Source organism: Drosophila sulfurigaster, chromosome X (genome assembly GCF_023558435.1).
Source record: "Drosophila sulfurigaster albostrigata strain 15112-1811.04 chromosome X, ASM2355843v2, whole genome shotgun sequence".
Classification (NCBI taxonomy): domain Eukaryota; kingdom Metazoa; phylum Arthropoda; class Insecta; order Diptera; family Drosophilidae; genus Drosophila; species Drosophila sulfurigaster.
The window spans coordinates 7,838,031-7,865,683 of NC_084885.1; the positions used below are offsets into that span (position 1 = coordinate 7,838,031).

Here is a 27,653-nt window from a genome sequence, read left to right on the forward strand (position 1 = left end):
AATATATACCAGATTGTCAGACCAATTTCAGTAGGAGTTTTTGCCCATAAGTCTCTAATAACTTTTACAATTTTTATCTGATCGCAACCAAATCAGGATCCATAAAAACTTTAATTATTCTATTTATTTTTATTGATTTGCTGAGACGGAAGAAGGCGTAGCAAAAATTCTATATATATAGTCTCTAAGATCTAGGTGCTTATACAGACGGACAGACGAACATTGTTATATTGTTTCGGCTGTTGATGCTGATCAAAAATATATATACTTTATGGGGTCGGAGATGTATTCTTCTGCCTGTTGCATACACTTTCTGGAGACACAAAGTTGATACCCTTCTACCCTATTAGTAGCGCGTATAATTATCCATCAAAATTATAACTGTATTTTCCACACATACAAAATCTATTTAGAACTGAGTCATTGCATAACTAACTGATGAATCAAGGATGCGACAAAGCAGCAACAAGTGTTTTGAAAAGATACTGCAATGACAGATTCTCGGAAATATTATTGCATTCAACTGATTAAAATTAATAAGTGAAAGCGTTGCACAGTCACTAAATAATATTCATTACAAATAAAGAGGAAAAGAAGAAGAAACAGACTTACGCATTCTGACAATGAGTTTACCTCAAAGTATCTGCAAAGATGAAAAGAATAAATGTTAACTTTGTGATTCATTAAAAAAAAAGTGTGGCATGTTATTATTTTCACTTAAAAAAAGAATATTAAAGTCCTTTGGTATTTGTTCGATAAATTGCGCTAATCAATTGACCTTGAAACAAAATCGCTCAAGACGCAGCAACAGCTTCTTCTTTCAGTTGCAAAACTGACTGACTGACTGACTGAATGATTGACTCACTAACTGACTGAATGCCTCCTTGCCTGCTGTTCGCCTGTTCTGTGGAGGGAATCAAACAAATCCCTCGCGTCATCTGAAAGTCACAAGTCGTTTGTCATTGTGTGTGTGTGTGCGTCGTTTGTTGTTGCAGTTTATGGGTCGACCCTGTTGTTTTGCCGCACAAATGTAATCTTTATTTAATTTAAAGTTCACGTATAGGTTGAGGATATGATTCATTTTAATTAGAACATTCCAGAGCATTTCAAATGCTCTTCCAACAGCAACAGCAGCAACAACAGCACTACGATTGCGCCCAGGGGCGTAGTTTGCACTTAAATGATGAGGGGGGCACAGACCATAAAACGCAATTAAGCGCAATTTTCTTAATGAGAAGCATGAAAGTGGAATATATTAAAATTAAGACTAATTTTTTAAGAGAAATCATATATGTAAAAAAAAAATATTTTGAAATTAAATAATAGGTAAATTATGTAAATAAATAGAAATTATTAAATTAAATAAAAGTAAATTGCAATAAAAATAATCAATGTAATAAAATCGTTAAATCAAAATAAAAAAAAAATAATAATGGACTCTGGAATATTTGGTATGCAAATCGAACAACGCAAACCAATTCAAATTTGAGCTAAACTTTTTTTTCAAATTAAGATGCTCTTGTGGAAGTGCTCATAGCAAATGTGACCTCTGTAGGATCTTATGATCTGTGCGATCGAAGTCTAAATTCAGGTGGACAGACGGACGGATGAAAACATATAAGTTAATATTGGTGGTCAGTATTAAATAAATAAAAAAAGAGCATTTAAAAAAATACTGTACTTTCATATATTGTAATTTTTATAAAGAGTGGCCACAAATTTCCTAAATAAATGGTATTAAAAGTATCTATAAAGAAGTTTTGTAGGACAAATATAATACTAGTATTTAAAAATACTATATTTTATTTTATTATAAATAAATGGTTAGCAATAAAATAATCTATAAGGAAGATTTATAGCACATATATCTAAAAAAATACTAAAAGAGGAGACTTTTGAAGTCTTTTGACTTTTAATATACTCGTACTTTACTTTTATATATTTAAATTTATTATACCAAGCTAAACAGTGGTCTCAAATGTCTTAAGTATATTAATACAACGTTAATCGCATATGTATCTGTCCGTCTGTCTGTCTGTCCGCCTCTTTAAACAGCCAATTGTCAGTGACTATCAAAGTTATAACCAAAAACTTGTCAGCCCTGTCAAGTGCTGTTAGCCTTTTACTAACAATATTAATTGGGAACAACTCAGTGCATTGCAACCCCCTTTAGGCGAAGCCACTGGTAAGACACACAGTTGCCTCCTCTTATCAGCGCAACAAAGTGCCTTGTGAGCGGGAGCGGGAGGTGTTTATAAGAATGAGCATGAGTGAGAGGCAGTATATATTCTATATAGTATGTATGTATGTCTGTGTTCATGCGTCTTGTGCGTTGTCTGCGCCGGCGAATATCAAAAGCGTCGATCTGCTTAGAGTTGAGACTTCATTGCGCTCAGGGAATGTCCAGCGGTCAGTTGATGGGAAAATGGAAAAGTTGCAGGGTATGAGACAGAGAAAGAGATAGAGAGAGAGCGAGAGAGAGATAGAGAGAGAGGGAGAGAGATGGAGAAAGAGAGAGGCGCATACACATTCAGGACGAACACTTGGAACGCGTTTTAAGTGGCATCCCACGCATTTGTTGACGCCATTAGCCGCATGCCAAAGGCCAAATCACATACGCAAATATGTGCGAAACTTTCGGGCAGTGGAGCAGCTGGAGCCAGGGGTGGGCAAAACTTTCGAGGGCTGGAGAAGCGTCGTACAACACACAAATCGGCAAACAATAAAACAACCAAAAAAAGTTTAGCTTGTTCCATTCTTGGCATTTTTTTTTTTTGCTAGTTACCTTTAATAAAAAAGGCAAGAGCAAGCGGGCAAGGGGAGAGAGATGGTGGTGGTGCTCAGAAGTCGTTGCGCCTCTGCCGCATGTGGAAATGGAAAATGGAAATGTCCTGTGCCGTCCTTCGAGTGTTTGAATTAATTTCGTAGCGCACGCCCGGCTGGCGACCGACAATCGCCTGTTCCCCACCCCCTCACACCTCTGACTGCCACGCCCCACCACCCTCTCCCCCCGTACTGCTGCTGCCTGCTACTGCTGCCCTATGCGCTTGGCAGTGCCTACGTCCCACACACACACACACACACGCACACACACATGGAAACAATAAATGAGTTTATGTCCTAGTCCGGCGCTTGGCGTCGCCGGCACATCCGCAGTCCGTAGTCCGCACAGTCCGCACGGAGTCCTCAGACCTCAGTCGACAATCGACAATCGGCGCAGTCGACAGCAGTCCTGTTCGTCCTGGGGCCGTCTCCGTAATCCTCTCGTTGTCGCAGTTGAAACGCGTGTTGCTTTTCGAGTACATAAAACTGGCGCCACGAGTCTGCACACAAAATGGCGGCCCACTTGGCCTGCTGTGGCACAAGCTGCCTGCGTTTTGCCTGAGTTGCCGCACTCTGCCTCCCCCTTCCCCTTCCACCCTCTCGAACACTTGCCACCGCCCGCCGCTTTATTATACAATCGTAATTTCGTATCGTAAAAGCGGGCGGCGAAAAAATGTCGAAGAAAACTTTTCGTGTTGCGTGCAGGACTTCGTCCTGGCTCACTCTCTCATTCTCTCTCTGTCGTTCTCCCTCTATCTCTCTCTCTCTCTCTCTCTCTCTCTCTCTCTCTTTATACATATATTTTAGCAGCGTATATTTTCCTTTTATTTTGGTTAGTCGCAGCTGGCATTTGCCCCACAACTCAACTCTCCCTTCCAAACATTCGATAGCGACAGATTGAACAATTCAAGGCGTTAATCTACAGCGCTTAGATTCATTAAATACACATATAGAATACACACCAAACAAAGCAAAGGCACAGGCAAAAAAAAAATATAGAATAAATAAAGAGAAAACCCCGAAAGCAAATTGAAAAGCTGCTAATGATTCTCATAAAAAGCTATCGAGAGAAAAGCGCTGAAGGACTGATTTAGAATTGGAAAGTGAAAACTACTTTGCAAATACTTTTAGTATAAAAAAAAATACTAAATTGCTGGTAATTGAAAACTAAATGAAAATAATAATTAATGAATGAAGAAGTAATTAATCGAAAAATAATATAATTATATTCTTCACTTAGCAACTGATTTCGAATTGGAAAGTGAAAACAGCTTGCGAAAACTAAAATATTAACAAAATACTTCAAAAATACTAAATTGCTGATAAATCTAAACTAATTTATACAATTCCTCAATAAATTATATAACTTTATGGTATAAATATCACTGAAAAGACTTTTTTCTAAAATATATCTTTCAAAATATATTGAAAGAAATAAACTGAAGAACTGAATTTAGAATTGAAAAATGAAAACAGTTTTTAAATACGAAAATTCTAAAATAATACAAAATTTTTGATAAATCAAATATAAATAAATTAATGAGTTAGAAGGTAATTAATAGAAAAATTCTAAATAAAATCCTTAGCTTTTGCGTAGTAATTTCATTGCAGAACCTTTTGTCTTTCATTCACTTTGTTCGCAGTACAATTACTCTACTTGCATATCTTCTTCACAAGTTTCCCTCTTAATGATATGACTAGAATTCCATAAAACAACATAGCTAGCACAGATTACTCAGCTTCAGCTATGATTTACTATATAGAAAACAAAAGGCAGATAGGTAAAACACAATCAGTAGCCTAACATATGAGTAATTAAACATAAACTCTTTAAAATATACGGCGAAGCATAAAATTGAGGTGACAAAAACTATATTTCAAGATTAACGCAGTTTTCTTTTGGATTTAATACAAATTATCTTCACTCTTTTTAGAACACAAACACAACAATTCTAAAAAATAAATTGCAGCTGAAAACTTATTTTTAATTAAAACTTTTTATATTAATTGAAGAATGTCAATCACATATTGTTAGCTTTCTTTGATTTTTTTTTCTAAATTCCGGACTATAAGTAGTTCTCTAAGAATTAGCTTCCTAATTTTAATAATAGGTTAAGGGTAGATAAATAAAGTAATGCTTAATAAGATAGATTTAATTATTTTATATATAAAATCGAAGTGCGATTTAAGTTGATTTGGCTGGCAATTTGGCATATTTAGTACTCTATTGAATATTTGTACGCAATAAATTTATAACAAATATAGCATTTAGTATATTTTCTAGAATATGGTTTTATTGAAAATGGATAGCGAGTATCTCATGGTCGAACACATTTTGATTAAAAGCAAACCATATCGGTATTATTCTTAAAAGATACCACAAAAATACTAAAATAATGCCGATGGCTATATTTGGTATATTAATACAATACTTTATTCAATATGTACCAAACAGTACAAAATATACCAGATGTATTGAATGTCATATTTCATTCAAAATATACTAAAATATACTACAAAATATATAAAATATAAAATATACATGCAAGATTAAGTTTGATTGATATAATACTCTAATACTCTACTCTAATACTCTACCCAATGGGTATCGAGTATAATTACATGATTACACACAAAATGTATGCAGAATTAATTATACATTTATTTTATATTTATGCTCGCTTCTACAGGGCCAACTAAAGTTCAATTTCACGTAGACACAAAACCAAAGAAGAGAGAGAGAGAGAGAGAAGCGACACATTTAGGGAATCGAAGACAGTGCCAAAAACGAAAAGGAAAGAAGAAAAAAGAAAATGGAAATGGAAAAGAAAAGAAAAGTGGAAATGGGTCACCAGTTGCAGTTGTTCACGCGGTATTGTTGCCAACACTCAAATCAACTCAACTCAACTCGAGCGTTGGCCGCTCTCTTCTCGTTGTTGTTGTTGTTGTTGTTAGCATAGTTCTAGTTCACAGTGTTGCTTTCGTGGCGCTTAAATTGTAATTGAAGTTTATAAAAGGGCGACGGCGACGGCGACTGACTGACTGACTGACAGACTAACTAACTGACTAAGTGAGTGACATGCGCCCTTGTCGTCGCCGGGCACCGCGTGTTATTGATCCACTTTAAGCGCCGCTTTTTTTTTTTTGTTCACTCGACTTTTTCCCATGAAAAACAAACGAAAACAGAAACTCAAATCGTTTGAGGTTTGGTTTTTTTTTGTGTTGTGGGGGGCATGGGGCATGCACCTTGATACAAGGCCGGAAGCATTTTAGTTGCGTGTTGCGCACAGACAACAATGTTTGCATTTCTATTGAGTTGTTGCTCGTTGTTGTTGCTGACTGCAAATTGCAGCTCTTCATTTTGGTCAACTTGGTGTTTTTGCTTCAAGGAAATTTTCCGCGTAATCATAAAAGCAAACTCTCCGCAATCGACGCAACGTCACGACACTAAGCATATACATACATGTATACTTTATAAGTCTGTGGCTACCAACACCTGCAACAATCACAAACCAGTAAGCACTCACTGTTCTTTTCTCAAGTGGCTGCTCTTATCGCTGGTGGACTGGGAAACGCCACCAAAACTTTGCCTTCCAAGTAGGTGCAAATATCAGTTGGATTAACGACGGTCCTTGTAAACAACCACCAGACAGTTGGGTGGTTACAACAACAACAACAGTAACAACAATTACAACTGCAATTTTAACACCACTTCCACCTGTCCAACAGCGCTCGCTGCTTCTCTTCTAATGAGTTTTTAATTGCACTTTGGCTTATTGTGCAAATGCTTATCAAGATGGTTTGACTCAGCAAACGTAATAGCAAAAGCAACGAGTAGCGAGTAGCGAATAGCGAATGCTTCACTGGCGAGTCTAAGCAACTGGTGACTAAATTAGAAATAATGAATAATAAGTTTACTTAGAGAAGTTAGCGTGTGGAAATACGAAATATTAACGAGTAAATAAATGTAACGTAATAGATTTGCTTAAAGAAACTAAAACTTAAATACTAACAAGTAAATAAAAGAAACGAATAGCTATGCAACTGGTAAGACAAAGTAACTAAAGCCAATGCCATCAAAGCTTATATAATATCTTTGATGACTGAAAGCAACGATTCGCTGTGCAACTAAATATTTATGCAATTCAACGAGTAGATGCGCCAAGTAAAAGCAACGAATAACTTGTGTCTTGAAAATGGTTTTGACGAGTAAATAAATAAAAAAAAATATTAATATATATAAAAGTAACGAATAACTAATTAATATAACGAATTATTATAACGAGTAAGAAAAACTTTTTCAATGAGGTACCGAATAACGAGTAAAACAAAACGTGTAATGAGAAAAAAGTGAAATCTGAACGATTAAATATAAATGTATCGAATTTGAGTTGTTAAAAAAATGAACGAGTACAAAAAATTAGGCAACTGATATTACTTAAAGAGCCTCTTTCAATTCGCAATGCAGCGAGTGATTTAAGCTCACAAAACTAATGGATAGACTCAAATTATAACCCTTTTTAATTCAGCGAGCAAACTTGCCAATTTTAAATCATTTTTGGCAGAGGCGTTGAATTTTAGGTAATTTGGTGGTTTTTGTGGTTTCGTCGAACTGAGAAAATCCGGCAGTAAAAATGCGAAATATATCCAAAATCCACCCAATTGCCATATGGTACAATATTTTTTGCATACATAGCAAGAAGCGAGGGCAGAAAAAGTGCGGCTGACAGGTTGCGCACTTTAAAAACTTGGGGATGGCAAATGCCAAACAATGTTGTGGTCGCAATAAGCTGTGAGCTAGCTTTGTGTGCGCTGTATGCAATTTCCTGGCCATTCCTAATAGATATTCTATACATAGTTTGGCATAGTCATCGCATAGCTTTCTCCCTCTTTCGCATTTTACTTCATTTCGCATTTTATGGCTTTGCATGAGCCATAAAAACGTCGCGTGCATCTTTCTTTGCATGGATGCCAGAACCGCAAAGAAGGCGACGAGGAGAAGAAGAGAAGAGAAGTGAAGAGAAGAGAAGGGTCGACACTTCCAGGGCTCTACAATGTGGCACATTGTGCCAATTTCCACATGAGAGTCGAGTCACAATAATGTATGTTGTATTATGACGAGTAAATCCCATTGCGACGAGTCACAAAAACAACGACAACAACAAAAACAACGACAACAACAAAAACGATGAGCGATGTCTTTATTAGACCTTCGCTTTGTAAAGTGAAACACTGATCAAAGCTGTTAACTAGTCGTATACTTAATGCCCAAACGATTTGCATAACAAAATACGATTTTCGGTTGACAGCTAATCGCAGTGATTAATGCCTTTTCTCTCTCTCTCTCTCTCTCTTTCGGTCTGTCGCTCTCTAACAGATTCCGCTTTTTAACAAATCTGGCATTCTGTTATTAAGCTGTATAATCAATAATATACAATATACAATATATATATTGGACAGGTTGACCATCGACGGTGTCGTTTAACCCAGTCCAAGTCATTTGACAAAACTGCTCAAAATTTATATCCACAATTTTGCTTAGCTGCTTTATAATCTCATTGCTACATTGCTTTTCAATTTCTGCAGTTCGATTAACGATTAACGCGCTGCTGAACAACGATTGGCATGCGGAAAACAAAAAGGCATTTACCAAAAAAACAAAATCCAGTAGCCAACAAATGGACAACGCACAAAAGGCGAGTCTTTGATAATAAGTGGAGAATAAATATGAAAAGAATCTCAATTTGTTTACGTTCTTTGCTTTGACAAGCTCTGCCCTGCCCTGCCCTGCCCTGCCCTAGACCTTTACTTCCTCTATGCGTCGTTGTAATAGTTGTAAGTCAACCTGTTGCCTTGCCCCTCGATTTCTTAGCTTGATGACAATGACAACGATACGCTTGGTGTGAATTCATGTTATGCTCAATCAATACGTCTTAAACTCGCACTTCGTCCACCAATTTGATTTTATTATTTGTTTTTAACATTTGTCTTCTATTATGTGACTTGTTGTTGTTGTTGATTGTTTTTCTTTAAATTTATTTGTTGAACTTTGGGTCTCGATGAAACGTATGTAACAATCTGGTATTTTTTGCACTCTGTGGTATATTTGAAATGTAGTAGTATATAAATATACCAAATATAGGCTTTGGTATAATTGATTTGTTTAATTTTGGGCCTCGATGAAATGTATGTACATACATATGTATATAACAATTTGGAATATGGTATGTTTGAAATGTAGTAGTATATCAATATACCAAATATAGGCTTTGGTATAATTCATTTGTTGAACTTTGTGCCTCGATGAAATAGATGTATATAACAATCTGGTATATTTTGCACTTTGTGGTATATTTGAAATGTAATAGTATATAAATATACCAAATATAGGCTTTGGTATTATTCATTTGTTGAACTTTGGGCCTCGATGAAATGTATGTATGTAACAAGTTGGTATATTTTTTAATCTATGGTATATTTGAAATGTAGTAGTATATCAATATACCAAATATAGGCTTTAGTATAATTTATTTGTTGAACTTTGGGCCTCGATGAAATGCAGGTATATAAAAATCTGGTATATTTTGTACTCTATAGACTATTTTTACTATACAAATATACCAAATATAGAATTTGGTATAATTAATTTGTTGAACTTTGTGCCTCGATGAATTGCATTTAACAGGCAAAAACGCCTACTTACTTAGTAAGTTGCTTTGGCTGACGATCTAGTATATTTTGCGCTCTACGGTATATTTTGAATGTAGTACTATTATTAATAATTTAATATATTTTATAATAATTTAATTTTTTGAAATAATTTAATATATTTTAAGAATAATATCAAACTATTTTGCTTTTATTCAAAATAGCGGGTATCTCACAGTTGATTTAGTATTTTTTCAACATTCTCCCAGCTCCACATTAAGCTCTCAAACAAACTTAATATTTAACTGTATTTTCAGCTCTACTTTAAGATCAATTTGTAGCTAGCTATATTTTGAACTCAATGCTTAAACTTTATTAAAAGTTTCCACTGTATGCAAACTCAATCTTTGACTTTAACTGTCTTTACTTTCATAACAATCTCTTGTGCTGTGCCCCTGCAAACAATTCGATTGTGATTAGAACGGCGCAATTTGGTAGCTCACACAGATCGTAGATCACAATGGACAGAAGTCAGTGGAGAGCTGTGATTGCTTTTGTCTTGTTGCGGGCACAAAACAAGCAACAAATTCGATTCCAATGTAAACAACAATAACAATCGAGACAAGCAGCAGCCGCAGCAGCAGCACAACACAACAATGACGACAACCGTTGACACGGTGATCTGTCAAAGATTTCGGCACTGTTCACAAACACACACGCACGCACATACGGTGCGTATACGTAACGTATGTTGTCGTTGTCTTTGTCGTTTGACATCGTGTGTGTTCTCTCCAGTTGAGCTGAGCTGAGCTGACTGGACTTGGGCTGGGCTCAAGTCACTTCTATTGGCATTGAAAATTACATGGTAAACCAAAGCAAATACGAATGCCATAAGCAAAGTTTACTCGACTCTCAGTTACCCTAGAGAGTTGAAACTTGCAGAATACAAAGTCAATTACCTAAGCTATTAGCTAGTCAATAGGTTAGAACTTCAAAAGAATAAATAATTTCTTGAATAAACAATATGTTGAGCATACTTTGCCTCTTTGCTTGATTCAGTGGGTATCACTAAACAAACATCCAACGATTCTTTTGTCTCTGCCTCTGTCTTAGTTACTAATTGATCTTAGCCATAATCCGCCGAATTAGCTACAGGTGATCTAGGCAGCCTTATAATAATAGCTGACGACTTTTTGCGAGGTGTGTTTGCCACAAATAATGTTCAACCAATTAGATAATGCTATAAAAATAAAATAGTGTGCATATCCTGTAGATCAGATTTAACGAGCCATTAAATCAATAGATCGAAGCACTGCATAAAAAGATCAAAGCAAGCCTTGAGTTAGTTCCGTTTGCAAAAAGAAAGAAATACGAAATGCAGATCCATTAACAAACCATTTTGTTGCTGCTGTTTCGACTTCAATTAGCTCATCCGGCATTTCCGGCTGCATTCATGCCATCAATATGGCAATCATTTGACAGCGAGAGAAAGAGAGAGAAAAAGAGATAGAGATTTGAATTGCGGCCCGATCGTGATCGGTGCTAAAAGATCAATATGCAAATTGCCGGGCCACTTAACTAAAAAATGCTAATTTCAAGTTGTATATTGATATTTGTATTTATTCGAATTTGATTTGTGTTTGCTCGCTGCTGCGACACTATTTCAATTTGTAACTAATTATTGCCACAAAGTCATTTTACTATGCAAAACAACACACACAAACATTCATACTATAATATAATATGTACTCTCAATATAGCAAAGCAGATATTTGTGTGAATATACATATATATGTCAGATGTATATATACTTGCTAGAGCAATTTATTGCAATGCCGCCGCCGTTGTGCGACCGAAACGAAGCGAATTGCAGCGGCTCAACTGATCGAAGCGGGTGCTAGGGACGTGCACGACGGCGGCGGGCCAACCGGGCGTATGAGTAACAAACAAAAGCTATTAAAAATTATAGTCGCCTATTTAGCGGACAGTCTGTCGCACAGCGGTCTCTGCGACCGTATGCGAGGAGGTGGCGGGGGACTGCAGGAGGTGACGGGGCCGAGGAGTTGCCGTTGCTGCCTACTGTTAGGCGCATCAAAGCCGACCCACAAACACTTTGATACCCTGCTCTCGATCGAAGCACGTTCACTTTGGTGAAATGTCCAATTAATGTTAAGATTAGTTTTCATTTCTTTATTGCAATAAATGTGATATGAAAATACAACTTTAAAATAAAAATTTGATTTTAAAATTTTGGACCATTTCCATTTCTGATTCCAAAATTTGTAATGCTCTAAACAAATATCTGATCTCAAAATTTGTAATGTAAATTTGTACTTTAAAGATTTTTTTATTTATTTATTTTTCTGTATTTTCAATACATCATAAAAAATACATAATGTAATAAAACTAAAGAATTTAATTCATAAATTAGTTCTTTTCAAAAAAGCTTATGTTAAAATTCCTGAAAATCTCTAACATTTTTGCATACAATTTTAGTAACTCTTTTCTAAAATTTATGTTGACATATTTTGCTATATTTTTTGTGTAAATTAGATAATTTGAAATATTGTTATTCTGAAAATGTAGTAATATCTTTTTTACACCATATACATATGTATATCTATTCAGCAATATCCATTTGAGGATATTTTTTTTTAACAAGTTTAAAAACTTATTTTTTTAAAATAACAAATTATTAGAACTATATCTAATTTTCAATTGAAAAGTTCACTTATTTCTTCTATTCCATACTCTAAATATCAAATTTTGAAAAATTAAAATTGCAAAGAATTCTAAGCTATGTGTATTTACTGTTTGTATTTTTCTATTACTATTTTCTATTAAAACTAAAACATACAAATTTAAATAAATATTATTAAATATACTCAGTCAAAGTTTTTTTTTTTTCTATGAATGAAATGAATTGCAAAACGCACTTTTCCAATGTCATTTGAAGGGTATTTGCAATTCGTTGAACCTTTATCTTTGTTCTGGGCAATTGCTAATATTTTTTTTATGGTTTTCGTTAGTTTTGCAATGATTAATTTTTATTTGCATGTAGACACACACACACACACCCACACACACATACATACGCATGCATAGATAATATATGCAAAAGTGCAAAGCAATTGCTATTAAAATTACTTGTCGTGTTGTTATTGCTTTTATTGTTGTAGTTGTAGTTGTTGCTGTTGTTGTTTCTGTTCTTTACATAACACGTTTTTGCATTTCATTAACAGCAGAATTTCAGTTATGAATGTTATTTGGGCGGCGACTGCAACGCCAACTGCAGCAGCAGCAGCAGCGGCAGCGGCAGCGACGCCAACAGCCACCTGTTTGTGTGTGAGTGTGCCAGTGTATTAGTGTTACTACGTGTGCGTGTGCTTAAGTACTTCTTTGTATGCATGTGTGTGGGAACGCATTAACAGGCGCTCAGCAACACAGCTGCTACTCCTCTGCATCTCTACTTTTTTTTTTTTTTGGCACGCTTTCTGTGCGTCAACAGCGACGTTGACGTCGACGTCGCCGTTGAAGCCATCGCTGCACCATTTCAATTTTTTATGCTATTGCCATTTTAATGCTCGTTTTATTCCTTTATAAATTCGCATATTAGAGAAGCCGAAAACAACAAATACTACAGCAACGACAATGCCGGCGACATAGAACTTTTCTTGTTGTTGTATTGTGTTGTATTTGTGCTTGTGTCGCTGCCTCAGTAGTGTAGTGGTGTAGTTGTAGTTGCCGATTGTCGTAGCTTGCCAATGCAGATTGTTGTTGTGCTCGCCACGGCCATCAGCCAATCAGCGTGGCGATCACGACATCACCAACGAATAGCAAAAGCTTGTGACGTGATGCGATGTCTATAAATAGATTCTATACATTCACTTCGCGTACCCGAACACTCGCAACACACAAAACCCGAACCGATAGCGAAACCCGAACTAGAACCCGAACACAATGCGACGCGTCAAACGACGGCCTTGGAACACTGGAAACGAAATGTGTGTGCGAGTGTGTGTTGTTGCTGGTTGTCGCTGGTTGTCGCTGTCGCCGGTGTCTGCTAAGAGAGAGGCGAGTACTCTCACACTTTGTTGTTTTTGCAATGCAAAAAGAGAGAGAAAGCGCAGCATCAATGAAAATGAAAACAACGCTTTATACATTAATTAGATGCGATGAACAGTATCACAATGCTCAACTAACGGTACGATGCGTTCACAATTTAGCGTTTAGTAAATGGCAAATGCAATTTATGATGTGAATGCAATTCGATAAGTGGTCTACACAAACAATTGGAATGCTCCCAAAAAAAAATATTTGACATGTGCTTCATGTGCTGCCAATTGGCGACTGTCGAATGCGCAGCCAACTTACAAAGTAATTGATGAGCAAAAAAACCGGGACACACCGACGAGCAAATATACTGGAAAAGTTTTTATCGAAGCTAGTTTAAGTTAGTCACATACATACACACATATGTATGTAGTTATCTGTTGTTGCATTGGAATGTGTCTTGGTAAATATGCGTATTTATTTATTTGTGCATATTTACATACTGTATGTAGATTTATTGATTTTACTGCATCAACTGACAGCGACAAACGCAATGATTGCAGCAAAGCGACCTGCAAAGTGCGTTGCGACGGCGACGGCGACTGCCCGTCGTGTCGTCGCGTGAGTGGGACACACACAGCAAGCCGTTTGAGGGGAACACAGTGGAAACGAAATTTTGTGAGCGAAAATGAAACCGAAGCACACAAACACACAGCCGGTTCACACTGTCTTGTTATAGTTGCTCTTTTGCTGTATTTGTTATTGTGTTGTTGCTCTTTCTCTCTCTTTTTGCTCCAGTCACGAGCAGCACACACTTTGTTATTGTTTTTGGCATTTTGTGTATGTTTCTTTCGTCTTCTGTTTTGAGTTTGTTGGCGTTGCCGGCTCTTCGCCGGTTGCTTCCACTTAATGTTTGTATGTATGTATGTATGCGTTTGTGCATGCGTATATTTGCAAGTATGTGTGTAGTTATTTACACAGAACTGTAGCTCTTCAGCAGTGCGCTTTGCTAAATAAATCATAACATTTGATTGATTGTCGGACTGTTCCCTAACATTTTACCCACACAGTGATACATAGTTATGTACGTATACATATGTATGTATGTTTGTATTGTATGTGCATTTATTTAGTCGCTTCGCACTCTTTTTCAGCATTTTGGCACGTCGCCCAGCGACGCGTCAGAATCGAAGTCTGAAGTCGACGTCGTCGTCGCCGTCGCCGTCCCTGCGTCTGCTGCTGTTAAAAGCTGATAAGCGCGCTTTACGTCTTATCAGAAGGTGGCGACAATTTCAAATTGTTGCCTTGCTTACATACACACACACACACTCACACACACACACACGCATGCTTATTAATAGTGTAGTTGTACTTTATTTACTGTTGCTGCAATCGTTATCGACTTATCAGCCTTCGTGCAATATTGCTTACATTGTTGTATTTGCTTTGGGCAACATTTGTTGCAGCATTGAGCTGTGGCCCCATCACTTGCCCCACTCAACCGGCTGCGCATGCCATTTGCCACTTTGTCCCTCGTGGAATTTTCAAGGTCATCGCTGCGCCTCTGCCTCTGTTGCTGCTGCTGCATTTGAAATGCGTGTTGCGTTTGTTTCATTGCCAAAACGTTTCAACTGCAGCTTAAGGATGTACTTAGCTTGCATATGTATGTGTGTGTGATTGTGAATGCTGTATGTTCAATTGGATTGGATGCAGAGCTTTTCAATTAACTGAAGTAATTCAATTTCGAGTGTCTTAATTATTGTGTACTTAATACTGACCATAAATGAATTAATAAATTGTCATTCTAGAAAATTAAGTTTAAGATTTTGTAGTAGAAAATTTAATAACCTTCCCAATGATTTATTTACTTTAATCTCTCATTCCCATTTTCCATAGTTTGTCATACAACATTCATTAGTTGTATTAATAATACTAAAATAAATAAATTGATTTCAATATTTATAACAATTATTTATATCTTTCGCAATTCATAGAAATGCCATGCCCCCTGTGGGAATTTCTTCCGCCACAAAAACCACAAAGGGAATAAATAACACAAGTTTGCTAATTTTAGAGGTCAAGAACTATAATTATTCGATTCAATTTACTTGACAGGCAAAAATTATAAAATGTGTAACTTTTAATGCGTTCCACAAAGCATATAAATTTACATTGTATTCCACTCACTACTTTGTATATTTCATTCCCAAAAAATAAAAACAAATTTAATTATTTTCTTTTTTTGGAAACAATTCCCCTTAGCATGCGTGTGTGCGTGCGCTACTCAATTTCAATTCCAAGTCATACCGAGAAATAAGAAAACAACAACAACAAGCATTTGACGCTTTTGCCAGTGGCGTCGCAGTCGCCGCCAGCTGCAGGGGTCTGTCCAAAGTCAAGTGTCCGCCGTCACTGGGTCGATGTTTGCGACGGCATCGCCGACGACGACAACGACTACGACGGCGTCGGCGTCGGTTTTTGGGGTTTGTTTATTTGTTTGCCGTGCGGTGCTGCTTGGGCCCGTTCCATTTTCAGCGTTGCGCTTCAGCAGTCGGCCAGCAGTCGTCGGTCGGTCTGACGACTCGTCGCATTTTAGTGCTTTTCGTGTACCAGACTTGAACGCAACGCAACGCAGCCGCCGCCGCAGTCGCTGCCGTCGTCGCAGTCGTCGTCGTCGTCGCCCACCACCAAAAATAAAGCGAAAAACAACAATACCGCCGCGCTGCTAAGAAAGCCGAACGAATGCACGAATAACAGCCGACGAGGTTCTTATTAGATTTGTGCTTTGCTCTGTCTTATTTGTTGTTGTTGTTCTTGTTGTCGAGCTTAGAACGCAGCAAAAAGCAAAAGCAGCAACAATAACAACAAACATTCGGGCCGCGCCTTTTTGCCTTTTGGTTCGTTCGTTTCGCAGTCTCTCTGCTTTTTTGTTCCGTTTCGTTTCGTTCGCCGTTCGCTGTTTGCTGTTCGCTGGTTCTTGCTGTTCGTCTGTCTGTCTGTCTCTCTGCATTAGAACAAAACACGAGCGAACTTTTAACGAACGAACGAACGCTACCGAGCCGAGCGAGCACGCCGTGTGCTGTCGCTGCGCTGCCAACGTCGCGACGTCGCGTCGTCGTCGACTGACTTATTGGCTTTAAGCGAATTTGAAATTCGCTCGAACTTTTATTCAACGTGTTGGTTTCGTCGCGTGAGCAACTCTGAAACTGAAAACAAAAATACTAAAAGCAAAATAACAACAACAATATACAAAATTCATTTATATATGTATTTATATAAACACCACACCAAAACTTGCAAAGAGAAAAACAACAACAACAAAAATACATATATTCAAACTGTTTTGAGTTTTTCCTTCTACGGCCGTAAATACACCAACAACAACAACAACACACACATACAACTACACTCACGCATTCGTAGCGTAACCCTAAAAACCGCAAGCCTATTCGCCTCCTATACGTGTGTGTGTTCCGTGTTCCCAAAACTAATATCGCGTTTAATACATTTTTTTGTGGTATATTTTTTTTTTTTTGTTTGTTGGTTCGTCAATTGGAAATTTTTCGTATCGCGAGCGCGCGTCGCGTCGCAGCTTCCAAAAATCGATATAGCAATATCTGCCTGATCGTACTATATCTATTATACCATATATATATATTTTTTTTAAGTGTTATACAATCCCAAGAAAAATAAAAGTGCTACCAAAATGCCTTATAACAGCGTCACGCTTTAGTGTCACAAGTGCAACTTATTAAATCGAGGGACCCACAGGGACCCCATAAAAAAAAGCAAGCTAAATAGAAAGAGAGAGAGAGTTGTATATAGAAAACTCGACTCGCTGACAGGTGCTGGAGTGTACAGTGTTGGTAAACAACAACAGCAACAACAACAACAACAACTAGAAGTCAACAACAAGAGACAATCAACACAACATTCTTCTGCAACATCTTCATCCGGCTCTTCAGCTGCAAACCGAATCACACAACAGGTGAGTTCAACCCCCTCCCCATTTACCACCCCCCCTCGAAATGATTCTACGACTACGTGACTCTACTCACTCGCTCTCTCACATTTATCGCTTTAGCCCCCCTTTTTACCTCAATCATCGTTTCTCTGCACTTCCTCTATTGACCCATCCAAGTATTATAGTACTCTAAACACACACACACACACAAACACATAATTCCCAGTTCCCATTCCGAACCCAATCTGCTGATTATATGTAGAATGTAGAATGCTTGCTTTGCGGTTAACGGGAAAGACCCTTTAGGTTCAGCGTCCATCTGCTCAACGACTCATAACAGTAAATCTATAGAACTATATATACATATATACATACATAGCGATATCGGGAGCCCTTGGGTCCAACTGCAACTGATTGATCAAAGGTTTAGCGCGACGTCGCTGTCGTCGTTTACTTTTCCAATCACACCAAACTGTCGATTTTTTATCACGGCATTCCCCATCAGAACTTTACCGACTTATGATCAATTATGCGAATCATTATCTCTAGGCGGTGTTGTCATATCTAAATATTTACATTCCACGATAACTGTCTAATTATAATCGCAATTTGTTAATAATACAAACTAGAATTTCATTTAAGATTAACTTTGTTCATATCGAATCATGTTAAAATTTGGACTATGTCCAGAAAATTAGTTTCTATACATAATTTGTCATTTCTAATGTTGGTATTATGTTGTATATAAATCACAACTATATCTTTTTTAAATTCAAATTATTATTATTCATAATTTGTCATTTATAATGTGGGTATTAGCTTGACAATTTATTTAATATATTTTTGGTTACTATAAAGTTTACCAATACTTTTTCTTTCATCTTTAAAGTTTTTCTCTTTTCTTTTGATCTTGTTCTTTAGTAATGTTTGGTTTTATTAGAAAGATTATAGTTATGTTTAGTTTAAAGTTAGTTCTCTGATAATGTTAATGATTCTTGTGACTTTATATAGTTATTATAAAGTTTGCCAACATTTCTTTCATCTTGAAATTTTTCTGTCTTTCCTTCATGCTCTTCAGTAATATTTATTCTGCTGTCTCTGATGCTTCTTTTGACCTTATATAGTTACTATAAAGTTTAACAAAAATGTATTTTTCCTATAAATTTTCTTTCTTTTACTTTCTGATTTTGTTCGTCCACAAATATGAAATGATTTGTAGTTTTTTGGTTTTTGTTTTCACAATTTCGTTGTGCTTACTTGAGATCTTTCGCTTTAATCTTCATTGTCTGGATTGTGCACTCCCTTGTTGCCCCGTTTTTTGTGTGTGTGGCACGCTGTGGCATCCACTTTGGGGTGGGGGGGGCGCTGTTTACCACTGCTGTTGTTCCATATTGAGAAACCATTCTTAAAATTCCATTCTGCTTTTTCTTTTTGCATATGGAGCATGCGGAATTTTGCCAATTTCCACTTGCTGCGGCTTCTGTTTCTGTTTGTGTGTGCGTGTGTGTGTGTGTGTGTGTGTGTGGCATGATTGTGGAGCTGGCAGGCGACGCTGTTGTTGCAGGGAGCATAGCAATTACCAAGCCTCGAACAGTTTGTCTCGAGGGCCAAAAGCGCTCGTGCCACAGGCGAGAGAGACAGCAAAAGAGAGTGAGACAGAGAGAGAGAGAGAGAGAGACGTTTGCCAACTCATCAGCACACAGATACAAGCTCACATAGATACACAAATACGCACACACAGATACAGACAGCGAGGGGCAGCGAGGTTAACAGGTGTTTTGGCTCTTTGCGCACTTCTTTTGCCTTTTTGGCGCTGCCGTCGCTTTGCTAATCAGCTGCCATCGAAGCACACACACATACATACACACACACGCACACTCTTACACACACACATACACTCTCTCATATAGCAAAGCGTTGCACCCCATGAACAATTTCATTAATTTATTGTGCATTTTTAACAACGTTTTTGCCTTTGCGCAAATTCAGTTTATTGCCCCCGCCCCTCCGCAACCCAAACCAAAAGCCACCCTCTGCTGCCCACCCCCTTCTCCGACCGAAACTGCAGTTTGTCTATTTCTATCCCCAAAAAGCAAAAAAAAAATTGGGCATAAAGATTTGCGCTGCGCATTTTATCGCATCAAGATTTATGCGAGCGACTGCGGAAAATGCCATGGAAAAGTCAGGCCACATAGCACCACCCCATACCACACCACCCTTCACCCTTCACCCTTCACCCTTGTGTCGTATAGTTTCTCCAACCCTCTGCGCTTGTTATTGTTGTTATTGTTGTCAACATGCGTGCCAGGGACGCTTGAAAACCAGGGTTGACCACCCATCCAAATACACACACAAAAAAGGGGAGAACTCTTCACAAGCATATTTGTAATAGAGCATGTGTGTGTGTGTGTGCGATGAATGATTTCCATTGTTGTCGAGTCCAAGACGCAGTAGTTGAGAGAGTTATACTTGAAAAGCAGAAGAAGCAGCTCCATTTTGCTTGGCATGTGCGTCTAATGTTCCGAAAAGTGCGGCGTCACATTGCAGAGAGCAAAAAAAAAAGACGAAGAAATTCCAGTGGCACTTCCAGTGCCAAGCAGCAAGCAGTATCTCTCTTTTTTAAAGTTCTATGCCACACGAAATAGCACAAGAATGTGAACAACATGTGTTTCTTTTCAGTTTCTAACCAGAAGTTGAATTGTTGCTTGGGCTTTTTACCATAAGTGTCGAGTCCGAGTGAAGTTTCTTTTTTTGGGGTTAGCCTTGAGCATCCCATCAGCAGAGTTGCCACCCCTCACTAATAGTATACACAACTGTACGTGGCGACATCCCATTAACCGAAAAAAAAAAAAGCCCATACTTATATTTGTATTTCATATTCATATCCCATTCACATCCCAGTCGTGCATTCATCCATTTCAGTATTTTTTTTTTCCTTTTCGGGGCCTGTCAAAAATGTGTACGACACAAAACTGTCAAACTTTATGAAGGCATCGCGTTGTTGTTGTTGCTGTTTCTTTCTTTCCCCCAGATATATTTTTGCTTTTTGTCTTTTCTTTTTGATTTTCGAATTTGGTTTTTTTTCTTTTTTTTTTTTTTGAAATATTTGTAGCGCAATGAAATTGTCACCGAGCTGCCAAGTAAATAAACTAATAAAGAAATATATGTGTAGTCGACGTGTGTGAGCCAATGTAAACAAAAACACAACAACAACGACAACAACGACGAAAAAAAAAGCGAGAGTAGCCCCCAGTTTTTCCCTCCTCGACACACGAATTGCAACACGAAATCCCAAAAACAGTCGCATGTGCAATGCTGTCAACTACAGTCAACATTGACTAAAGTGACACGATAAGACTGTTTGCACACAGATCGATGACTGATTTTAATAATAGATTTGTTTAAAACAGAGTTTTGACATTGACAAACTTACGCGCAGTTGATGAAGAAGCTGCAAAAGAAATAATGAACAAATATTTAGTGTTTAGTAATCAAAAGATTTCTAACTAAGAAATATACAAAGAGTTGAAGAAATTCAAATTTAGAGTATTAACAGATGAATTAACTAAAGTTTAAAAAGGACTAAATAACAAATAAAATATGTTTACAGATCTTAAATGTAGAACAAATTAAAGTTAGTTAAATACTTTAGGATTCAAATTTAAAAAGCTGAATAAATATGAGAAAATATCTAAAGTTTTAAAAGTAAGAAATTAGATATAGAATATATGATTTATAAATTTTAAATATTAAAAGATTTTAAGAAAAAGTTAAAGATTATATTATTGAATAACTGGATAAAGATTAGAAATCAATTTCAAAGTAGGAAATATACAAAGAATTGAAGAACTCAAATTATTAGAGAATGATAGAAATAACTAAAATTTAAAAATGAAATAAATAGTAAATGAATTATATATGATTTTCAAATTATGATATAACAAGCTAAATAAATAAATACTTAAGGATTGAAAAAAATGAAGAAATATTTGAAACAAATATCTAAAATTATTTAATACACCAATAATAATAAATGTAATTTAATATAACTCTATAAAGAATGTTAAGCGTATCTCTTAAAGTATCTCGCTGTGATAATTTGGATAAATATTTTGCACTACAAAAATTTTATGGATATATTAATAGCAATTGTTGTTGCTGTTCCGAGATTAATGTTACCGATAAGTCTGCTTAGTTATGACGTCGAATGGAATGTTTTTTGATACTCGATATCTGCTCTTATTGCCGATAAGATTATTATTATTTGACTCAACTGCGAGACGTTGATATCATATTGTTTTAAGCGGTAGTTAAAGGAAAAAAAAAATGATTGGATAGAGGAGGAAGCGTATCAAGAAATTTTACGTGCTGTAAAAATCAATCGTAAAGCATAAATTCGGAGTCCAGTCGTCAATTTTCATACAATCAGAATACCCGCATTATTCGTTTTTGTGGCCTTTTGCAATCAGACAATCAATCGATGTAGCTCCATTCATTAGACAATTAACTCGAATATACAGACGGACAGACAGACAGACAGACGGACGGACCTCTGTCTTTATTTCCCATACTCGATTAACCCATACCCTCGAACCTTAATTTATCTTCCCTTTATCTGCTCTGTGCGCTCTACGATGATGTTGAATTCAGTGTTGTGGTTGTTAGTCGAGTACACTTTTGGTGGTTTGTCTATTTGATTCCCCCCTTTTTTTTTGTTTTTTGTTGTTGTTGCTCTTTGGGTTGATGATTCTCGCCCACTTGCGCTTTCTTTGGCCCAGAAGCGGATGGCACTAAAAAAAACTGCTTGGCAAAAATCAAATGGCTAAAATGGGATTCTGTGTACAATTTATTTACTTTGGCCATAAGAAGTATTTGCCAAAAATGCTGAAAACCGGGCAACAAACACACTCACACACACACTCAAACACGTACAAATTCCCCCCAAACAGTAACACAACAGCATTTGAAGCTCTAAAACAGCTCGAAACAGCAACAGCACAGAGCTGGGCTAAAAGCCAAACCGGTTAGCCATTTGTCAAAGCCAAGCAGAGCAGAGCAAAGCAAAAGCAGCCAAAAAATAAAGCAAGCTCCATAAAATAACAATAAAAGCAATCACAGAACCCAGGCTAGCCAATGCGCACTACAAATGCCCTACAAACGCAACACATTTGGTACATTAGCCTGTATGAACTCAGGTTCTAGCAGAGTTATTTAGCTGAAATTTTGAGAAAATGCTGCTAATATTTGCATAAACTGCATATGTTGAAATCAAGCAGATCGGCTGATTACAACACATTATAGCACTATAGAGAAATTTTGAATTTTTGGTTAATTTTCATTAAAAATTGTCAAAAATAATAATGTGTGCTATACATGGAAGATTTACCCTTTTTATCTAAGTACTGTATATATACTTGCATCGAGGGAGCTTATTAGTTTATTAGCCTATGTGAACTCAGCTTCTAGTTGAGTTATTGAGCTGAAATTTGCAGAAATTATTGCTTATATTTAGCTGTAATGCACATGTTAAAATCAAACAAATCGGCACACTATAAAGAAATTTGGAATTTGTGGTACTGCCAAAAATAATCAAATAATTTGTATTCGCATTTCGAAGATTGAGACATATTTACTTGTCTGCCAATTTGGCAATTTACAGTAATTTCTTAAGTTTTTTTTTTTTTTTAAAGAGCTAATAAAATTAAAGCAATAACCAAAAAGTAGAAAAAAAGGTTCTTAATGATTTCGGTTGTTTGTTGCTTGCTAATCTCTTTTTTTCTCTCTCTCTCTCTTTCTCGCTGTGTTTTTCGCCTTTTTCGTATACTCGTTATTTGTTAACCTTTTTTTTTTTTTTTTTTGTTGTTGCTGCGATTCTTGCGTAGCTCACTTTGCCGTCTTCCTCTCCCCTCCTCTCCACAAACCATTTTTTAGAGTGTTTGTTGTTTGCGTTTTGTGTTGTTGTTGTTATTTTTATTGTTTAAAATTCATCACGAATTTTATTTGGCTGTGTTGTGTTCGTTCTTTTTGTTGTTGTTGTTGCTCCGACGTTTCGTCTAACCTTGAAGCACATTAAATTCGGTTGTTGTTGTTGGAAAATAAACAGCAACAACTATGAAATGTACATCAACTAAAAGGAAGCCAAAGAGAGCGAGAGAGAGAGAGAGAGAGAGAGCATTCTAAATATATGTGTAATAGATACAAATGTATCTGTGGCATTATTATTATAGAGGGGGAAGTGAACTACACACACACACACACACACACACACACATACGCACAGTGCCCATTATATATGTACGTACTATGTATATGTATTTTACTACAACAATTTTGCATTTGTTTTTATTTGAATTTTTCGTTGTTGTTATTGTTGTTTCTGTTATTATAATTGTCGAATTTTCGTGCGGCTGCCGCGTCGCGTCTTTTTTTTCAGCTCTGTTCTGTTCTGTTCTGTCTAGCTGAAATCGTATAGTATTATACATAGTATATCATCTTTTTGTTGTTGTTGTTGTTGTTGTTCTTGCTCCAAAAATTACTTAATTGCAGCCATATGTGTGTCGCGTTCTCTGTCTTCATCGTCGTCTCTCTCTTTTGCTTGTTTGAACTTTCCTGGGCGCTAAACTGGAAATGTGTGTTTCAATCTCTCTATCTATCTCTATCTACGCATTTCTTGGCTCTCTTGCCTGTATCTAATTCTAATTTATTTTGCCAAAAAGAAGAAAATAATAATGAGGCAGGCAAATAAAACAACGCACAAAAAAAAACGACACTAAGGAAGCGCAAAGCAAACTCGCTGTTGCTGTTGTCGTTTTATTTATTTATTTATGCGTTTGCTTTTTTTTTCGTTTTTCGTTTTTTTTTCTCTTTATGCTATTCAATAAATTACGGTCTGTTGACATCCCGCCACCCTCGCTCTCACGTCTCTCTCGCCCTCGCCCTCGCTCTCGTCTTTCTTTCTATCTCTCTGGCAACCCTCATTTGGTCATTTGAATTGCAGTCAACGTCAACGTCGCCGTCGCAGTCGCAGTTGGCGTCGGCGTTTGGCGTCACGCGTCGTTGCGCTTTAATGGCTCAAACGCAACTTTTGCTTTCATTGCACGTACAACAACTACAACAACAACAACAATTACAGCAGCAACAAGAAGAAGAGCTGCCGAAAATTGAACTTGAAATATTGCCAAAGCTTGGGACGCCCTCAAGTCGCGCTTCTCACGCTTCAATGTGACCAAAGATAAGCGAAAAGCTCAACACACACACACACACACACACACACACACACATGAAACAGAAAACAAGCGTGGGCTCATTAAGATCCGGCTTTTTCAAGTGGGCGTGGCAATAACGCCCCGAAAAGAAAAAAGAAACACGACTCGTACAAACACAATGTTTTCTGCCCCGAATACCACGAACAATAAATTAAAGCAAGAAAAGATCTTTTAAAACTAAGCGCAACTAGACAAAAGCTGCTTGCTATGATAACAGTTTCAGAATAAAGATATATTATATTATTAATCTATAGCAATGAGAAAATTAATGTAAATAGCGTTCTTCTAGTTGTTTAATTAGGGTTATAATTGAATCTAAATTAAACCAAAGAAAAGATATTTTAAAACTAAGCGCAGCTAGACAAAAGTTGCTTGCTATGATAACAGTTTCAGAATAAAGTGATATTATACTATTATTAATCTATAGCAATGGCAAAATTAATGTAAATAGCGTTTTTCTAGTTGTTTAATTGATATGCAAATTAGGGTTATAATTGAATCTAAATTAAAGCAAGAAAAAAAGTGTTAAAATCGAATCTAAATAAAAGCAAAGAAAATATCTTTTAAAACTAAGCGCAGCTAGACAAAAGCTGCTTGCTATGACACATGTTAGTTTTAGAATAAAGTATTATTATATTTATTATTATGTTGCAAATAACACAAGTAACTTAAATTGAGTTTTTTAAATTATTTAACGACTAAGCAAAATAGTGTTATAATCTTTACGGAATTCAACACTAAACAAGGGCGGAAACAGTGGTTAAATAAATGGAGCTTCATAAAGATTTTAACACTCTTTCTTCAGAAAAACTATATTTACATTACTTGTATCATTGCTATATATTACCAATATATAATATTGCTTTATTGTGAAACTGTTGTCATGTCAATCAGCTTTTGTCGCTTAGTTTTTTATAGTTTATCAATAATTACTGGTTTCTCGACGTGATCAATAATTATTATCTTTAAACAGAATATAGAGATTTGTAGCATATATGTTAAATATCTTTTTAAACTTTAAATATTTGAAAAAAATAAATTGTTTATTTAAAGTTTAAAAGTATATGTTTAAAATATGAATATGTTATATAAAAGTTAATCTTAAAAACATCCATTTACTTTAACTTAACATAAAAAGTATGCAGTATTTGCATAATTGATTAATCAAATATAGGTAAGCTCAATTAAAGACAAAGATAACTTGGGTAATGAGCTTGATAGGTACTGTACAATAATAATAACACTTTATTAATTAAAGTTTATGCAATTGTAAAGCTTTTAGAAATTGCATTTATTTTATTTTTTTCATCCTAACCCTATAAGTGTAATAATTGAATTATACTTTATATAACCTTTTGTTTGACAATTAGATTTAATTTGGTGTTTAAAGTTTTTTACGCAAATTGAAATTGCAGCTCATGCTATAAACCGTGTGAAAGATTATGTAAAATGCGAACGAAAGTAAAATGCACAATGAAGTTTTTTTGTTGGTGTTTTTTTAAGGTAAATCGTGGAAGTTCTTGGGCACATTGTGTGCTGTGGAATTGTTTAGCCGACAGTCATTTGACAGCTCGGCTATCAACGTAGACATCTTCAACTACCCACACACACACACACACACATGTAGTATATATATATGTGTATGTGTGTGGCACACTCGCGGTTTAACGAGCCTCGTCCGGCTGTAAAAATGAAGTCAAGTTCCATGAGACGACACCGCGTCACGTCTGCGATGCGATGCGACGACGCAGCTGAAAGTCTGAAGAGAGCGAAGAGAGAAGGGGGAAAGCGGGGGGCAACCAGGTAGACCGAAAATTCGCAGAGTTGAAAATGCTTGAGAGTGTTTTGTGTGTGTGGCAATTAGAAAACCCAAAATACACTCGTATAAACTCGCATTAGTGTTCTGCGTTTTGTTGTTGTTTATGTTGATGTTAAAAAATGACTTTCCGCTGCGTTGGACAGCGCTACAAAAAAAAATACAAAAACCAAAAACATTTGTCGGCTTTTGGCTTTTTGAATTCAGATTTAGATTCTCAGTTCGTCGGTGTTACGCTTTTTGAGCCATAAAATCAGACAGTAAATGAAAAATAGAAAAAAAAAGAAACAAAACCTTCTGTCGGTTCGCTCCAAAATAGTTAAGTATAATAATAGCGCGCATCTTAATTATATAACAATTAAACGTAGAGAAAGATAGCTACATTAAGAACGAACGAGACAGCGGCACAGTTGGTTTCCTCTATAAAAAAAACACAAAATTATGAAGGTTGCTTAAATATGGGAAACTGTAATTTTGGTTTCAGTGTTTTTTGCTTTTTTTTTGCTGCGCAACGGCAACTGAAATTATTCGTAATTTATTTAAAACAAAGAAAATTTGACAAAACAAATTGCGCTGGGATGGAAAATGATGATCGTTACGGGCTTTTGGATTCAATTGCTGTTGCTGCTTCTGTGTTTGTTGGGAGAATGCAGCGACAAGGTCAACTGATTGTGTTGCGTTGTTAGCAAACATCCAAGCAGGCAATTTGTCAACACACACACACACACACATACATTTGATACTCGACAACTCTGGCAACGTGAGGCAGACACAATTAAAGTAGAACGTAAAACGCAAAAAACGTAGAAAACAAAACGCAGTCAGTTGTCATTGCGCAATATTCACAGCACAAAATGTTTGGCGACCTCTCAAGGCTGTTCTCGCTTCCAAAATCGCCAAGCATACAGCGAGAACTTCGACAAAAATACCTAAAGTGAAATGTGTGTGGAAATTAATGAATTCAAATGTACATTTCGCTTGAATTCATTTCAAGAATTTCAACTGAGACTTTGGCAAAGTGAAACGTGATTTTATGGCTTCTAAAACAGCACCAGCACCATAGTAAGTATAAATGGGTGGGAAT

The 27,653-nt window shown here is 36.4% G+C and overlaps 1 protein-coding gene across 1 annotated transcript in view; it reads left to right on the forward strand.

The window, feature by feature from the left end:
* Positions 1–16,130: 16,130 nt before the first annotated feature.
* LOC133848242 (activating transcription factor 3) overlaps positions 16,131–27,653 on the forward strand; it is a 59,094-nt gene continuing 47,571 nt past the window's right edge. The window contains exon 1 of the mRNA XM_062283732.1: positions 16,131–17,512. The gene's annotated coding sequence lies outside the window, so the exon portion shown is untranslated. The remainder of the gene's footprint in view (positions 17,513–27,653) is intronic.